An 18,577-nucleotide genomic window follows, 5' to 3' on the forward strand; every position below is an offset into this window, starting at 1 on the left:
CAGTGACATGTTGAGCCTCATTAGAATAGTGTTCCAGCTCATCCAAGCCATTGTTTCTTTGAGTCTGTAACAACAGTCACTGCTGTGGTTGATCCCGTATTTTATTGTAAAAACCCAAACTGTTTTACTGTGTCTGACTTCGTCAGTGCAAGTTTAATTAAAGCCTTCCGCCAGGTGGAATCTTGTTCAGCCACGTGACTCTTTTCCATTCATTGGGGGTTCTCAATTCAATCCCACCGAGTGGGATGGAATTCCCCGGGGTTTTGGTCTGTGGTGAGGCGGTGGATGTGGCAGGGGCACAAGTGGCAGGGTTTTCCACCAAGCTTTCTTAGCAAATGAAGTGTTAATTTTCACTGGAGAGTCTGCAGAGCCTTGGGGGTGCATCATGGCTCATCTGCAGCTCTCTTGGATCCTTATTTTAAACCTCTCCGAGGCTGGGCTTTGTGTTAGTGTTTGCAAGTGACAGCTTGCCAAGCTGGGGAGCAGAATGAGCTGTTGTTTAGGATAAATAGGAAACAGTATTTTTATATAGGAAGGAATAAAGTTGACAGCTAAAGCGGCGTGAAGAAACCCAAGAAGGGCACTTTCAATAAACGAGCATTGGATCAACCTGCTCCAACTGAATGAAATAAAGCAGGAAACGCCTTGGCAGGAGGTGCTGCTTTTCTGTGGCAGCAAAGATCCCGCCCCTCCTCCGATACCTGAACTCTTAAAACACAAACAGGTTAGGTCACAAATCCCTGGATTTAGGCATTCTACACTGAGCAAATACGACAACCTGAGGCTTTCTGTACGTGCTAGGTCAGTGCAGCAGGACTTTGAAGAGAGCAGGGGATCCTGGTGTGCACTGCTTGTGCCTTGAGAATCAGCAGAATCCCAGGAGAGTTTGGGTTGGATGGGACCTTAAAGCCCATTCCATTCTAACCCCCTGCCATGGGCAGGGACACCTTCCACTGTCCCAGGCTGCTCCAAGCCCCAATGTCCAACCTGGCCTTGGACACTGCCAGGGATCCAGGGGCAGCCACAGCTGTGCCAGGGCCTCCCCATCTGCCCTCCCAGGGAACAATTCCTTCCCCATATCCCATTTATCTCTACCCTCTGGCAGTGGGAAGCCATTCCCTGTGTCCTGTCCCTCCAGCCCTTGTAAAGAGTCTCTCTCCATCTTTCTTGTAGCTCCTTCAGGTCCGGGAAGGCCACAATGAGGTCACCTGGGAGCTTCTCCTCTCCAGGCTGAACAATCCCAGCTCTCCCAGCCTTTCCTCCCAGCAGAGCTGCTCCATCCCTCTGATCATCCTGGAGCCTCCTCTGGACTCTCTCCAGCAGCTCCAGGCCCTCCCTGTGCTGGGCCCCAGGGCTGGGGCAGCTCTGCAGGTGGGGTCTCACCTGAGCAGAGGGGCAGAATCCCTCCCTCCCCTGCTGTCCACACTGGGGAATCAGCCCAGGGCACACTGGGGAGATCTGGGGGCCAAGGCCTGGCCAGCTCTCACCCACCAATGCCTTGGTAGCTTGGGAGGATGTGGAAGTTCAGTGTGTGCCTCCAGGGCATTTGATTTTGGGTGAGAATAGCCAAGGAATTACCTGTGTGAGGTTAATAGCTGTATAACACTGCCGGGGTGGCTGTGTGTGCATAACCTCTCTGAGCACCTGACGGCATCCATGTTACCCACAGGCATTCTGGGAATCTGAACCAGACTTCCCTCTGATTGTTGCTGTTGGGGTTTTAGGAGTTCTCCTTTTGTTTTTCTCTTTCTCTTAAAGAATTTTCCCATACAGGTTGCCAGGAGACAAATTACTGAGTACTTAAGAGAGATAAAAAGACCTGGCCACAGGGGGAGGGGTCCAGCTGGCTACTCATTCACCTGAGGTTTTCTCGTGTAGGGCAGAGATGCTGCGAGATTTGGACTGGGAAAAAGGGGTTGGGTGAAGCCCCTAGCCGTCTTGGTCTCCTGACGTTCAGAGGGGAAAGAAGGCTGCCATCGTTGTGGAGAGAATTCATCGCCGCTGCGGGTTTTCTGCCGTCTGCTGCCTTCCTTCTACCGTGAGTGCGGCTTGCTCACTGGAGCAGCTGTTGCACTGGGACCCTATTTAACACCCGACCTCACTAAAAGAGGGACTTTTTCACTATCTGCTGTGGTGCCTCAGGGGAAAACCCTGAGATCCCGAGCCCGCCTTTTCCTGCCCCAGTGGGAGCTGGGTTGCGGCTGCCCTGCCCTCACCGTTCCTTTGCCACTGCTCTGAGTCTTTGCTACACTGTAGCCCTGCACACCCCTGCCTGCCCAGAGGTCCAGGGGTTCCCACTGCAAATGTGGAGCTTGATACATCTCGTCTACCACCCAAGATTTTGTGCTCATCCCTGCTGTTCCAGCCTGCTGTTCCCAAGGGTCCTGCTGGGACACCGGGATCGGCTACCCAGGGGGTTTGTGAATCCTTTCTTCCATCCCTTCCCAGCTCGGCCAAGCCGCCATTACCGCGTGCTCCCTCCAAGGGTTCTCCCCAGGGCTGCTCCCTCTGCTCGTCCTCAGCCTGGACTGATCCTGGGGGTTGCCCCAGCCGAGGTACACCCCCAGCCAAGGTACAGCCCCAGCACTCGGTGTTGTTAAACCTCCTGAGATTCCCATTGCTTCAGCTTGTCCAGGTCCCTCTGGGTGGCCTCATCCCTCAGGGTTGTCACTGCACTCTGAGCTCGGTGTCCCCTGCAAACCTGCTGAGGGTGCCCTCAGTCCCTTCATCTGTTAATGAAGTTACTAAACACACTGGTCCCAGTACAGACCCCCGAGGGACCCCACTGGCCACCGATGTCCATCAGGACTCTTAGCCATTGACCACGACCCTCTGGCTGTGACTGTCCAACCACGTCTTCATCCATCCAACCTTCCATCCATCCAGTCCAGCTGTCTCCAGTCCAGAGAGAAGGATGTTGTGGGGACCCCTGTCAGAGGCTTTCCAGAATTCCGGATAAATCGCATCCGTGGCCCTTCCCTTGCCCACTGATGGAGTGTCCCCACCAGAGAAGGCCACGGGGTTGGTCAGGAGGATTTTCCCTTGGTGAGGCTGTGCTGGCTGACCCAAACCACCTCCCCGTGCTCTGTGAGCCTCAGCAGAGCTTCCAGGAGGGGCTATCCCGGGATCTTCCCAGCACAGAGGGGAGGCTGACAGGGCAGTGGTTCCCAGGCTCCTCCTTTCCACCCTTTCTAGAGATGGGGACACGTTTCCCTTTTCCCAGCTTCTGGAAGAATCCCAAGCAGAGGGGGAGAAGGCTGACTTTCCCCTTGGGTAAATGTAAGAAGAGATTGTTTTCACACAGCTAGGCAGTCAGCAAAAGAGAAATAACTTTAACTGTGGAAATGGGCAATTTGAGTGGGTTTTTGCTTCTGCCCATGTAACAAAATGCTGTCATGTCTCAAAGGGAAAGCAGCATTAGGAATGTCTGCAAAGATAGCTAAAATAAAAGTGTTGATCTGAGGCTCATAACAAAGCCTCTTATGCCTGCAGCATCTTTTCAATTAACAATATTTAGTGTTTTCAGGTCACCAAATTTAAATTACATCCGATATTCAGTTTGCATCTTTTAATTGGCTATCTTGATTTATGATCTAGGTGGAGAACCCTGACTTCCACGTCATAGTATAATAATGAGACCTGTCCTAAAATATTGCCATTAAATTACCTTTTAGGTACTTACTAAAACATGTCCAAGTTGGGCATTACCTTTACTACAAAGCATTGGTTTAAATATTCTAACAGTGAAAATTCTTAAGCAGCCGTGACAGCAATTTTTTCTTTCTCTATTGGAAAGTTCTCTGTTCTGTGCTATTATTAACTTATTTCTATGACAAAAATTATGCAAATTGGGTTTTTTAGTTAAGATTCTTCAATGCATTTGTATCAAGGTTAAGATTTTATAAGCATTTAATTGATTTTGATTGATTTGCTAGTATAAAGAGGAGAATAACTAAGAGGAACTGGTGAGTGTGCCTGAAAGTACAGAAACTAAGAGGATGTTATGTGAAACTGTTTAATCTGAGACATCATTCACCTGTTCTTGGAAAACAATCCCAGGAAGGAGCACATGTGAATAATTTTAGAGGATATGTGTTAATTAGAGATAAGACATCTGTTTGAGTTTGTGTCACTAATGAATGGCACACAATATTTATTCTGCTTCTGGAACATTTTGTTCTCTTAGAAAGAAATTACCTCAGAAATGTAAATTGTAGCTAATAGATCATCAATTATATCCCAATGAGACTTATCAGCACCACCTGTCATTGGCTTCACCACCTCACCTGGTTTAAATCTCTCCTCTGACTCCCCTCCCATATAAAAATACAGGGTTGGTTTTTTTGTTTTGTTTTGTTTTGATCTTTCTGAGCCCTTGGCATGAGGAATGCTGTGATGTCCCATCCTGAGATCACTGCTGTGAGTTTTGCTGTGCCCATACATGTTTATCTTAATCATCTGATCCCGCCACACACATTTCACACCATCACTTCTATGTCTTTTTTTATAAGTAGCTGCTTTGGGAGTGTGAATTTCTGTCCTACAACATCCTTGTTCTGTGTCATTCCCTCTCTGGTTCACAGTCCCCCTGTAAAACCTGTCTCTGATGTCTGCAATCCATTGCTATCCAGCCTTGACGTTGGGCTGGATAAGCTAGGGCCAGTTTGAACATGGGGAGCACTAAAAATATTCATACTTATTGTCTCTTTGCTACATACTTCTCTCTCCTCCTTTATTTTGTTTACAAACTTGTCATAACTATGGATTTTGATTTCAAAATCTGTTTCTTTTTCTTTGTTTCTACAGCACCTTCTGTGGCATCCTTTTGTGGTTTTTAATGGGAACTCTGAATTGGATTTTATATATGTTGGGATGTCAAGTCTTGGATTTTGAGCCAGGTAGGTAAACTCTGTTGGGAGGAAGAGTGGGTGGGGAAAACAATGGTGCTGGGTGGATTGTGTGGCTCAGACATGCTGTGGAGTTGGATGTTCCTTGCACCCAAACAGTCCTTTCCAGGATGCTTGAGGGGCTGTACCACTTATTGCTATTTAAGATCTCCACTGATGATCTGGATGAACGGGATGAAGGGACTGGGGGCAGCCTCAGTAACTTTTCAGAAAACACTAAGCCAGGTGGGAGTGTGGGTGTGCTGGAGGGTGGAAAGCTCTGCAGAGGGATCAGCACAGGCTGGATCCATGGGCTGAGGTTCAGCAAGGCCAAGTGCCGCGTCCTGCCCTGGGCTCACCCCAAGCCCTGCAGCTCCAGGCTGGGGCAGAGGGGCTGGAAAGGGCCCGTCGGGAAAGGCCCTGGGGGTGCTGTGCCAGCGGCTGGACCGGAGCCCAGGGGTGCCCAGGGGGGCACGAGGCCAATGGCCGCTGGGCTGGGCCAGCCATGGGGTGGCCACAGGCCCAGGGCAGGGCCCGTCCCCTGTGCTGGCCCTGCTGAGGGACCTCAGGGCTGTGTCCAGTTCTGGGCCCTCCCGGCCAGAGAGCCCTGGAGGGGCTGGAGCGTGTCCAGGGCAGGGAATGGAGCTGGGAAGGGGCTGGAGCCCCAGGAGTGGCTGAGGGGGCTGGGAAAGGGGCTGAGCCTGGAGCAAAGGAGGCTCAGGGGGGACCTTGTGGCTCTGCACAAGTCCCTGACAGGAGGGGGCAGCCGGGGGGGTCGGGCTCTGCTCGCAGGGAACAGGGACAGGACAAGGGGAAACGGCCTCAGGCTGGGCCAGGGGAGGCTCAGCTTGGACAGCAGCAGGAATTTCCCCATGGAAAGGGTGCTCAGGCCTTGGCAGGGGCTGCCCAGGGAGGTGATGGAGTGCCCATGCCTGGAGGTGTCCAAGGAAGGGCTGGAGGTGGCACTCAGTGCTCTGGGCTGGGGACAGGGTGGGGATTGGGCACAGCTTGGACTCCACCATCTGGGAGAGCTTTTCCCACATCAGTGATTCTCGGATTCTGTGATTTCATCTTATTCAGGGGTCAGTTTCCCTTAGATCTTTTTGCTTGGTGCCCTCCCATGTGTTGTAGCCTCACACAGTGTCTGTGCAGACCCTCCAGCAATCCCCGTGATCACTGTGATGCCACACCAAGTTTGGTATCCAAGGAGTGTGAGGTGTTCCCTGGACTGGGGAGACCAGCTGAGCCAGACAGATCTCTGCCTGCCCTTGCTCCACCACACCTTTCATATATGGCACAGGCTGATGTGCTGATGTTGCTTTTGCTGAGTAAATTTAAGGAGTCCACAGTGGTCCCTGAGCACATGTGGAGCCCCTATTGAAAGAGAAAAGAGAAAAGTGATATTTTGGAACAAGCAGAAACAATGCCACACTGTCATTTGTTAGGCAAGCAATGTGAAAATACGCTCTGAGACAGGAAGGCAGGAGGTTGCTAAGCTGAAACAGTTGCAGTGAAGGGAGGAAAACTGGGATGCTGTAGATGGAATGGAGAAAATGCTACAAACTGACAGAAAAAATCCCCAAGCAGACTGGAAAGCAAAGGAACAGATGTCCCATTTTGCATTCAAGAAGTTCACTTCTTCAGCATTTAGTCACTACCTCTCATATTCTCAAACACTAATTTGTTACATTTACCTTCAAAATTCTCAACTCTTCCTTATGTTGTTATTGATAACTCTCATGTCGGCTACACTCTGTAGTATAGTGTGGTGTAAAAAAAAGCTAAAAAAATGTAGAAGTACCATTTTTTTACACCTTCCAAAAACACCTTTGGACACAGAACTTGTGCTTGCAAAGGCAGAGTTAACCTCTAGCAAAAACATGTAGGTATAGGATCTTTTTGGTTATTCTAATATGACCTCAGATTCTCAGGTTTCAATTCTCTTTTTCACCTGGAGAACAAAACAAGGTAAGAGTTTCCATTGCTTGAATGCATTTCCTTTATATTGATTGAATAGTTCAAAAACCCCAAAACCACACTTTTAGAGGTCATCCAGTGGTGGGTTAGGAAATAAAGGAACACCAAGTAGAACAGTAGAGACAAAACACGCACTGGTGTGGTGTGAAGTGCGAGGTTATGGACAATGCCAAGATGAAGGAATGATGTTTCATCCCTGAACACGTCACACCCAAGGGTCTGTTGGTATTTTCAGGATCTCCACCGGGGGTGGTTTCAGGAGGGAAAGCACTTTTAATGCCCGAACTGCATAACATTACCAGGATCTCTTCCTAAATGGGCAGTGAAGACAAATTCTACCTCGATGAAGTAACACGAGCAGCGGCAAGATTAGGAGAGGTCTTCCTGGACTCACTTTATCACCCTGCTTCAAGACTGTCAGCCCTGCGGAAGGGAGCACAGCAGGAGCTGTTCAGCTACAGGAGGCCCTGTACTTTCACACCTTCCTGGATCCCAAATGCATTCCCGCTTTACAGTTAATTAAGCAGAGGGGATTTGGTTTTGCTTGCACCATTTAGGGATCTGCCCATGCAATACATTCTGTACAGCAGGATTCATACAGATTTGTTTCTGTGTTGTCACACCTTTCTGCCACTGTCTGGTGAGGAACTGGGCTTTCTGTCACATGCCACTGACAGACTAATTTGTCACGTGTGTTGTGAGACAGCCACTGAGGCAGGAGTATCCTCCTGTAAGACTGGAATAATGCAGCAGTTATAAAGCTGCTACAGCTATGAAACTTGATCGGCACACGAATTCAGTATTCACAGAGGCTTCATTAGCTAAGCAGAGACTTGATTATGGGCTACTGTTTATTTTGGGTAATGGTCTTTAAACTCGGGTAGCAGTTTTGCTTATGCAATCAAGAAAAGTTTCTAGGTTTCTTTTGCTGGAAACACGTTCCTTGTGGTTAACACTGAAGGAGGGAGTGTGGAACTCGCTAGCAAAACTTGTCTGTATTAAATCCATTGTGAGTGCCAGAGGCTTTTGCTCCGTTGTTTTGCTTCGGGAAGGTTGAGAAGTGTAAATACCTTTGCTAGAGTTCATTGAGGGTTTAGCTGTGCCTTGAACATGTGCTGAATGCCCATCCCTTTTCCTGGCTTTGTGCCATGGCTGGAGCTCTGTGCCTGGGCTCTTCTGAGCTCTCATCCTGAGAGCTTTGGCCTGGTTTCCTCATGAATCACAGCATTTGGGTGAGATCAAAACTAGATCAAGGCAAACACAAGATGACCAAGTGTAAGTGTTCTGTCATGAGAACAGCTGAGAAGCTGTATTTAAACTGTGAGGCAGAAGGATATTTTAAGGTTTGGAGGTGACCAAGGAGTGCCAACCCACTTGTTTATAAAGAAAAAAACTACAAAGCTCTGTGTTATCCACCCATCTTTTGACAAACATAGGTTTAACACACTTCTCCCTCAGAGAGCCTGAGCAATGGCAAGGGGTTTCTTCCACCTTCCCCTAGGGATTGAGAAGTTCCTGCTTTCATCAGAACTTTTTTCCTGTCCTGTGAGTGCAGGTTAAAGATGTGTGTGTGTGAAATGGCAGTTCCAGTGCTCTCAGCCATAACTCTACCCTGTGGCTGGTTTTACACTCATAACAAAAAGTTTTTTAAATTGACTCTGGCTTATTATTTGCTTGCTAATGCAGTTGTCCTTAAATTTTATGTGTGACCCTAATCTCCGGGAGGAGATTCACAGACGATTTTCAAGGCTGCTCACATGTTTCCGCTCAGTTCACTACATCCAGCTCAGAGAAACACCAATAAACTCCAGAGGAGCTCCACACTGATTATTGAAAGTTCTGCAGTACAGGCTTTCTCTTCTCAAAATTGCCCGTGTTCAGATTTTAAGAAAAATATAACATCACTTTGAGCCGTTGCATATAATAAAATTAATATTTGATGTATTTTATCTATCACCTAGTGAATTACAAGGTTTTAATTTTGCCACATGGGGATGCAGCTGATACTTTTCCTAGCTGCCGCACAGGCTGTAGTAAAGTCCTGACATTTACAAGCTCAAGAGGATTTACACATTTAACAAAAGTTTTAGCAGTATAAAAAGTGCTTGGCAACACTGTACAAGTTAACCTGTGCCCTTTAATGTTATTGCCTTCCAGGAGCTGCCAGTGCTGAGTGATTAAACAATAAATCATAACACATGGAGACAACAGCAATCCCTGGAACCATCTGTAAATGACAGACTTCTGGAATGCTCTTTTATTCCCTGGACACGGTTTGTTCCTTAGAATGGTTCTTCAACAAGGGCAGTGGACTTAGAGGCTTTCTGTCATTCCTATTAAAATATCTTACCTCTAGTGAGGGAGGGTTTGTTTTTGGGAGGAAGGTTGTAATTTGGAAGTTGGTATTCCCACATGAATAGAAGAGCTGTAACTTGAGTTTCCTTGAGGTTGATAAGTACAGTTAAGGACAGAGTTCCAAATAAAAGGGAGAAGCTGTCCTGAATTCCAGAACATGCTTCTCACTGACAGAAATGAACTTCCCATCTGAAAATGTCAGTTTTTATAATTTCTATGTAATACAAGCATGTGCTGATTACCTCTGGAAGAAATCTGTGTAAGTTCCTGCTCATGTGGGATTTTGTGGATTTTCAGCCAGAACTATAGAACCCTGTGAAATTAAAATTTGAAAACTCTTCTAGCCATTAGGATGTAAGGGTTATTGCAGGTTTTCATAGGAAGTTATTTATTTGTATTGGGGTTTTTTGAAAAACAAAACCAAAATGCACTAGATCCCCTTAGCCAGGTCTGTCGGATGAAGTGTGCAGTGCACAGAGTGATTGACAGGGTTCCTCTGGAGTTAGTCCTGAAAGGCAAAGGAGTCCAGGAAGGCTGGATGTGCTTTAAAAAGGAATTGTTAAATACTTGGGAGCAGGCTGTTCCCATGTGTAGAAGGACAAGTTATCAGGGAAAAAGGACCAGCCTGGTTAAACAGAGAACTTGGGCTGGAATTTAGGGAAAAAAGAACCTATTGACTCGAATGAGGGTCAGGCAACTTGGGAGGACTATAAGGACGTTGGAAGGTCATGTAGGGAGAAGATTAGAAGGGCCAAAACCCAACTAGAACTTGATTTGGCCTGCAGATAAAAACAACAAAAAAAGTTTCTATAAATGCCTTGACAGCAAAAGCAGGGTCAAGGGGAGTCTTGCTCATTTTTTGAATGCAGAGGTGTCGTGGTTTGACACTGGCCAAATGCCAGGCACCCACAAAAGCCTCTCGCTCACCCTCCCCTGCCACTGCCGGGCAGAGGAAAGAAAACTTAACAAAGGGTTCATGAGTTGAGATAAGGACCAGGAGAAAACACTCCAAGGGCAAAACAGGCTCAGCTTAGAGGGACAAAGTTAATTTATTGCTAACAATCAGAGGAGGATAATGAGAAGTAAAAGAAGCCCTTCAAACACCTTTTTCCCTCCAGCCCCTCACTCCTTCCCACCAACAGCGCAGGGAGACAGGGCAGGAGGGTTTGGTCAGTCCATCACCTGAGGTTTTCTTGCGCTGCTCAGGGAGAGGAGTCCTTCCCCTGCTGCACTGTGGGGTCCCTCCCATGGGAGACAGTTCCACAAACTTCTCCAGCGTGGGTCCACTCTCACGAGCAGCAGTCCTCCCAAAACCGCTGCAGCGTGGGTAACTCTTCCACGGGGTGCAGTCCTCCAAGGACAGGCTGCTCCAGCCTGGAAGCAGGGGCCTTCTCTCTCCCCTGGGTCTCCCACTGGATCACAGCCTCCTCCAGGCATCGACCCCCTCCGACATGGGCACCTCCCCCACGGGCTGCGGGTGGATCTCTGCATCCCCCGGGGATCCCCACGGGCTGCGGGTGGATCTCTGCATCCCCCGGGGATCCCGGTGGGCTGCGGGTGGATCTCTGCATCCCCCGGGGATCCCCACGGGCTGCGGGTGGATCTCTGCATCCCCCAGGGATTCCCAGGGGCTGCAGGTGGATCTCTGCAACTCCTGTGGATCGCCAGGGGCTGTGGGTGGATCTCTGCATCCCCCCTGGACTCCCACGGGCTGCGGGTGGATCTCTGCATCCCCTGGGGATCCCCAGGGGCTGCAGGGGCACGGCTGCTTCACCATGGTCACCACCACAGCCTGAAGAGGAATCTCGGCTCCAGCACCTGGAGCACCTCCTCCCCCGCCTTCTTCACTGACCTTGGTGTCTCCACGTTGTTTCCCTCACATGTTCTCACCTCCTCCTCTTCTCTGGCTAGAAAAAAACCTGTGCCCCCACTTTGTTTTGATTTTCTTCTTAAATATATTTTCACAGAGGCATTACCAACCTCTCTAATTGGCCCAGCTTTGGCCAGCAGCATGTCCATCTTCAGAGCCATCAGGGATTGGCTCTGCCAGACAGGGTGGAAGATTCCAGCAGCTTCTCACAGAAGCCACCTCTGTGGCCACCCCAGTACCAAAAACCAGGCTGTGCAAAACCAACACAGGAGAGGAGTGCAGTGGCAGGGGATGAGCAAAAGGCAGAGGTACTTAATGCCTTATTTGCCTCAGTCTTCAATATAAGGACTCAGGATACCCAGCCCCCAGAGCTAGAAGTTGGTGACCTGCTCTGCCAATCAGACACTCACAAATCTATGGGTCCTGATGGTTGACAGCAGCTGGACATAAGCCATCAGTGTGCCCAGGGGGCCAAGAAGGCCAAGAGCATCTTGACTTGTATCAAGAATAGTGTGGCCAGCAGGACCAGGGCAGTGACTGTCCCCCTGTACTGGGCACTGGTGAGGCCACACCTCGAATGCTGCATCCAGTTCTGGGTCCCTCACTTTAATAAGGACATTGAGGTTCTGGAGCATGTCCAGGGAAGGGCAACAAGGCTCATGAAGGGTATAGAAAACAAGTCTGATGAATGGCTGAGGGAGCTGTTTAGTCTGGAGAAAAGGAGGCTCAGGGGGGACCTCATCACTCTCCAAACTCCCTGACGGGAGGGTGGAGGGAGGTGGGGCCTGTCTCTTTTGCTGTGCCTTCAGTGTGAGGAGCAGAGGAAATGGCCTCAAGCTGAGACAGGGGTGATTCAGATTAGATATTTAAAACCCCAATTTTCACTGTTTGGGTTGCGAGGCATTGGAAGGGGCTGCCCCGGGAAATGGTGGAGTCACCACTCCTGGAGGTGTCCAAGAGGTGTCTTGATCTGTCACTGGGTGATGTGGTTTAGGGGTCTACTGGCAGTGCTGGGTGGATGGTTGGACTGTGTGATCTGGAAGGTTTCTTCCTTAGATGATTCTATGATCCTGTGGCTGTAATGGCATTTAAAAACTTTTCTAGCATTTCTTTCTGGACAACACACTGGGCTCTGGAGGACTGGCTTGTCTCTCTCTGAGCTTGCACAACATCCCCTCCCAGTGTCCCATATCCACCTCTGCCTCAGGACTGTGCCAGAGTGTCCCCTGTCATCTCTCTGTCCACCAAGGTCTTTCGTGAAAGGTTTTCTGGAAGATTTCCTGTATCCTTTTGCTGGAAATGTGAGTAGAAATTGCATATGGCTATCTCTGCACCACCACCCCTGTGTGCTTCCGCTGTTTATAGTGAGGGATGTGGGTGGGTGGCAGGCAAAAGGAACACACAGGAAAATAATTTACTCTTCTTTGAAACACTGAATGTTTAACCTCATAAAAAAGTACCCAAATTCTGCCCGTGGGAGATGTTGTAGTCCCATCTGCCAAAATATGTTTGTTCTTTATAATTTCTCAAAGGAGGGTTTTGACTGCCAAAAACCCATCTGATTTAAGTTTTCTGATACTGGTTGACATTATGCTAATAAAAATTAACTTTGTCTAATTCTGCTGCTTGGGAAGCAAATTGCCAAATGAGTTTCAAATAAGCAAGTATATATTTAGTTAATTATCCTTAAAATAATTAATTTTTATTGGAAATGCCTTATTATTGATGCTGAAGAAGACTTTATTGAACTGTTTCTATTCTCTCAGAATCAATATTTGCTTGTTCATGATAATGGTGCATGTGTATAGTCCTTTAGAATTGCAGTCATTAGCCCAGTACTCCAGTGCTTCTATTACAGCAAATTGAAAAACTGTGCTTTTTAGAGGAAAAAGTATAACTGTTGTGAAACGTTATGATAATGATTAGACTAAGAGATGTTAATTGGAATTATTTACTGCACAGTACAGGAGTTATAACTATCAGCATTGTGCACTATTGTTGAAGCAATATTGACACAATGATGTTAAAGCCAACAAAAACAATTATTAGGTAGAGATTGATGTCATTCACCCAGACCAAGGACTGCGGGCAAATCTCTTTGGCTCAGCCTGCAGGAGCGACGTTGAGGGATATTCTCACTCCAGGGAGGAATTTCACACACACCTCAAGAAGGGGTTTATTAGAAGATCCTCCCATTAAAAAGTGGATCTGGGTTTCTACAGTCTAAGGAAACCTTCTGTCAGTCAGGTGTCCCAGGCCAGCTGTGTCAGTCAGCAGATTTAGATAAGTTATCAGTGGGATCACTTCTTTGTTCCTTTATCAGCTCTGCCACATCTTCAGCCCACTATCAGGATGTTTAACTTCGGGGTCAATGAGTTAATGCTTTCAGCATTATTCATCCCAAACCCAGGATGATGTCCCCTTCTCCATCCACCACTGACAGCTCTGAAAATGGGGCATTGCTGGAGTTGTTCTGCTCCCACTCCAGCAGAGCATCCTCCTCCAGTTCTGGAGTTTAACAGGAGCAGGGCCCATGCCTGAAAGTTGCCATTGAACACATGTGTTGTTTGTAGGCAGATTTCCTGTATTTTATAGCCAAGCCAAGCCTTGCCCATCCCAGGATTTAGCTGTAGGAATGCCTAGGCTGGGCATTGCAGGGGTTCTTGGCTGAGCCACTTCCACCAGCTGAGCTGCGACTATGGCACTGCTGAATAAGGGCAACCATTTTGTAGACGTAGAGGGAACTTCAGTGGCCAAAACTCGAGAAGTTAAATTGCATCATGAGCAGACATGGGCTCTTTTTCCAGGTGTGCATTTGGCTGTCCAGTCTGACTGACCATATCAAACATGTGACACTAAGGCAGCTGCGCCTCTCAATTTTAATTTTGTTTTCATTTGACCAAAGTTAAAACAGAGTTGTTAGGAAGAAAATGTAGGAGAAGCAGAAGTATAAAATGCAATATATTTCTGACAGACCTTTTACTGTATGGTTTGCTATTATTTCCCTGTTAGTGAAAAAAAGACTTCCTGATAGATGTTTCAATAAGATCTATTGCACTAAGGAGAACAAAGATCATTTTTCAGGCAAGTACCAGGAAAATATCTAGTGAGTATCAGCAAAGCTTGAATTAGGTTAATGGCATATTTGAATTTTGTGTATTTTTTCATTTTTCACATGAAATAGCAAAATGAGCTCAACATATTACAGCAATATCAGCTGGTTTGCATAAGCCAAACCCAATGGGGGAAAAAAAATAAAGTTTGCTTTGTTCATTGTTAAAATGAACCTTCTAAAAGCCACGAAAGAACATACTAACAACTTCTGGAGGCGGAAAAAAATCTAAAGTACTGCTTAAATTTTGTACATTTAAATCAAAATAAAGATTCCCAAGAAATTGTGTGGACAGAAGAAATACAGCTTGTGCTACATTTGAGGAAAAAAATATTTTTGTGAGACCAATTTAAAAAAAAAAAAATTAAATTACTACATTATCTGAAAAACCTGTCTTTATTTCAAGTGTTCAGCAAACAAATACACCTGAAAATCTTTGGCATTTTCCTGTCCAGCCATGGTCTTTCTCCTGGAATTGATTAGATTTGGGTGCTTAATAATCAGTCTGGATCTTCACACAGCTGAGGCAGGAAAAGTGGGAGGAGCTGCTGGATGTGCAGTGGGGTGTCCTGGGAAACCCTTCCCCAGTACCGCTCTCTCCATGTGCACACACACAGGAGCGTCACTCGGAGAGAGAGCAAAAAGGCTGGGGAGGAAACTGAACCTGGAGAAGCAATTAAAGCATTTAGATACTTCCAATTTAGAAGTGGAGATGTTTTCCTTAAAGAACACCTCCAGGGCACTGCTGTGCTGTGAAGTGAGCTCTTGCCAACACTCTGGAGGCCTTGGAGGAACTTCCAGTGCTGTTCTCTGTTGGGGTCCCTTTCCCCCTGCCATGTGGTCCTGGGAGAGGGGCCCTGGGGGGGAGACACGGGGTTTCCCTAACCCGTGGTCAACCTCGTTCCCCATTGGTTGTTTTGTGTTCCCCTGTGGGGGCAAGGACCCTCAGGTCCCATGATTGAGCAGTTCCTGGGCAGAGCTCTGGCCATGCGGCTGGAGAAATAAATATCTCTCTGAAACAGCTACCAAGAATCAGTCCATATATATTTCTTTCCGTGGGCCTCGTTGTCTGATACACGTGTTGCAGTACCCCCACTGTAACAAATGTAATGCAAGCAGAGCGATCCCTGATCCCTAAGGACAGCGACTGATTTGTGATTTCTCTTCTTGTTTTCATTTTGCTGTTCCATCTCTAATTTATGGAGGAACCATGGAAAGACTCTTGGCTCTCAGAGCCACATATGGACATTTATCTTAAACTTGAAAAGATTCTTGAACAAGAGTATGAAAATTTTAGCTTAATTAAAGCTCAAAAGGAACTGAAACACTTCCTGTCATGGTTGTTTAAGAACTTTTTCTACGTTTCTTAGGATTTGATTCTTACCAAAGACTTTTGGAAGACCGTTTGGACACAGTTAATTTCTGAGTCGAAACATATGCCGATGGAAGAATATTTTCATGAATATTATTTAATTACCGAGACTGTTGAGCAATGTCAGCTGTGTCCTTGCGAAGTTAAAACTGCTTCAGGGACCATGCGACCCAGGCCACACGGACTGAGTGCTCTGCGAGCAGCAGCGAGGCAGTTCCCGCGCGCGGGCGGAGCGGCGCAAGCTGCAGTGTCGGCAGCAAGAGCGAGGCGCGGCGGGAGTGGGGCGACCCAGCGGTGCCCGCCCGGCCCTGCGCAGCGCGTGGTGGAGCAAGCCCTGTGAGAGGGGTGGTGGCTGGCAGTGGTGGCGGTGGAGCAGAGCTGTGCCTAGCCGAAATGCACGCTTGGAGCAGGGCGTGTGGGGGTCATCACTCAGGGGCCCGGCTGAGATGTGGGCGCGGCCCCAGGCAGCGGCAGTGAAGCTGCGACCAGAGGAGGCAGCAGTGCGTGGGGAGCTGAGCGGCGCGGGCCGGCCTGGCCCACACGGCCCCGAATGTGACCCCGGGAAGAGCGTGCAGGCACGAGCAGCCCTGATGGCCCCAGCAACCCTGGCAGTTCCAATACAGGAGCGAGCAAAAGCGAAAGAGAAAGCAAAAATGCAGCGAGACAGAAAACAGCAGCCACTCGGAAAAAGGAAAAAATCACCATAGCTAAGGTTTTAGGAATAGTAAAATGGTATAATGTTAAACAAAATTATGGTTTTATAATGAGATGTGACAACCAGGAAGACATATTCATTCATAGAACTGCTATTAAAAAGAATGACCCTGAAAAATATATCCCAAGCTTAGGAAATGGAGAAATAGTAGAGTTCAGAATAGTGCAATGTAGAAAAGGGTTGCAAGCAGCAGAGGTCACTGGGCCTGATGGTGTTTCTGTGAAAGGCAGTATATATGCTAAAAATTGTAGTCATGTTAGACAATATCTCCATTATAAGCCTCCCCTACAGTCTCCCTTTCCTAATCCCACCTTTCCCTTTTACCCTATATCCTATTACCCCCAGTGTATTCCCAATCCGTTTTTTCACCCGTGGTTTCCCTCACAAAACCATGCCTTTGCCAATTGTTTCCCCAAAAATCCCTTTCCAATGCCGAGTGGGGGATGAAGAGGGGGAGGGAAGAAGTTAACTATTGTTGTTTAGAGTTCCAACAGGTACAAATGGAAGAAACCCTCTCCTGCCTCAGTTTCCCCACCAAGCATGCTTGGAGACTCCTGTCTCCCTTCTGTCAGCCTTAAGATTTTCCAGAGAATCTGTTTAGACATTGAAAGACTCAGGAGGGTGACTTGTTTTGTTTTGAAACTGTTCTTGTTATGTTTATCCAGTTGTTTTCAATGCTAAGTTTTAAATCTCTTTTTGTTAAAAATAAATGGGTGAAATGTTGGGGTCTCCCCCTGCCATGTGGTCCTGGGAGAGGGGCCCGGGGGGGGAGGCACGAGGTTTCCCTGGCCCTGGTCAACCTCATTCCCCATTGGTTGTTTTGTGTTCCCCTGCACGGGCAAGGACCCTCAGGTCCCGTGATTGAGCAGTTCCTCGGCAGAGCCCCGGCCATGCGGCGAGAAATAAACATCTCTCTGAAACATCTACCAAGAATCAGTCCATATATATTTATTTTTTACGGGCCTTGTTGTCTGATACACGTGTTGCAGTATCCCCACTGTAACAGTTCTCCTGTGTGGAGAGAGTGCTCAGTTCAGCCACAACTGCTCAGTCACTCTGGTGATGTAAATTATAGGGGTGTGCTGTAGCCTCCAAAGAGAAATGGAAATCACGAGGCTGTAGCTGTGTCAGAACTCACCAAATGCCTCCTTGGAGGCACCTACCTGGAGGACTGTGTCCAGTGTGGGGCCTCAACACATGGAAGAAGTTTACCTGATGGAGCCAGTCCAGGAGAGGCCGTGGAGCTGATCCCAGGTCTGGAGTCCCTCTGCTCTGCAGCCAGGCTGGGAGAGCTGGGGGTGCTTCCCTGGAGAAGAGAAGGCTCCAGGGAGAGCTCAGAGCCCCTTCCAGTTCCTAAATGGGCTCCAGGAGACTGGAGAGGGACTTGGGACAAGGCATGGAGGGACAGGACACAGGGAATGGCTTCCCAGTGCCAGAGGGCAGGGATGGATGGGAGATTGGGAAGGAATTCCTCCCGGGGAGGGTGGGCAGGCCCTGGCACAGGGTGCCCAGAGCAGCTGGGGCTGGCCCTGGATCCCTGGAAGTGTCCAAGGCCAGGCTGGACATTGGGGCTTGGAGCAGCCTGGGACAGTGGGAGGTGTCCCTGCCCATGGCAGGGGTGGCACTGGATGAGCTTTAAGATCCCTTCTCACTCAAACCAGTCTGGGATTCTCCTTTTTTTGGAGGGAAATAACTCTGCACTAAACACAAGCAGAATTCCCAGTCACGGGTGTCCCTTAAAGTGTGTCCCACTGGATGGTGTGATCTGCTCGTCCATAAACTGCTGGGAAGGAGGTGTTTTTCCTTGACACAGAGTGTGCAGTTAAAACCAATGTATTGCCAGGAGCGTGCTTGAAAGCTCTCAGGCAGAAATGATCCCCAGGACTGCCAGGCACTAAAGGTTCTGCCTTTGAGGGACACCTTGGGGCTTCAAAGGATCACTGGGTGTTCTTCTTGGGAGGTAAAACATCAGAGGAGAAATGAGTCTGACAGGAGCATTCTACTCCAAATATTATTTAAACTCAAGGGGATTCGGAAACTGAGGTCTGTTACTTGGTTAAATACCTCTGTCTAATTGCTCATTATGAATAGAGATTAATTTCTTAAGCACTGGAGAGTTCGTGAGCATATTTTCCCTTCTCTGAAAGCACCTGCCCTGCAGCTGATCTGACACCAAGATGAAGGCACTTCTTAGTGCTCCAGAATCCAAAATGTTGATAATATTTCATATTTTGTAATATGTTAACTCACATGATTCATATCTTACCTTTTTTATTGTTTGGAACACTAA

The 18,577-nt window shown here is 47.9% G+C and overlaps 1 long non-coding RNA gene across 2 annotated transcripts; it reads left to right on the plus strand.

The window, feature by feature from the left end:
* Positions 1-1,888: 1,888 nt before the first annotated feature.
* On the plus strand, positions 1,889-15,096 carry LOC109145870. Of its 2 annotated transcripts, XR_002047542.1 has the most exons (5): positions 1,889-2,038; positions 4,807-4,898; positions 9,021-9,136; positions 12,193-12,370; positions 14,939-15,096. It is a non-coding gene; the product is annotated as an uncharacterized LOC109145870 (long non-coding RNA). The 2 variants fall into 2 exon arrangements; XR_002047541.3 differs by having other exon boundaries at positions 12,193-15,096.
* Positions 15,097-18,577: the final 3,481 nt, after the last annotated feature.

This window comes from Corvus cornix, chromosome 6, assembly GCF_000738735.6.
Source record: "Corvus cornix cornix isolate S_Up_H32 chromosome 6, ASM73873v5, whole genome shotgun sequence".
Classification (NCBI taxonomy): Eukaryota; Metazoa; Chordata; class Aves; order Passeriformes; family Corvidae; genus Corvus; species Corvus cornix.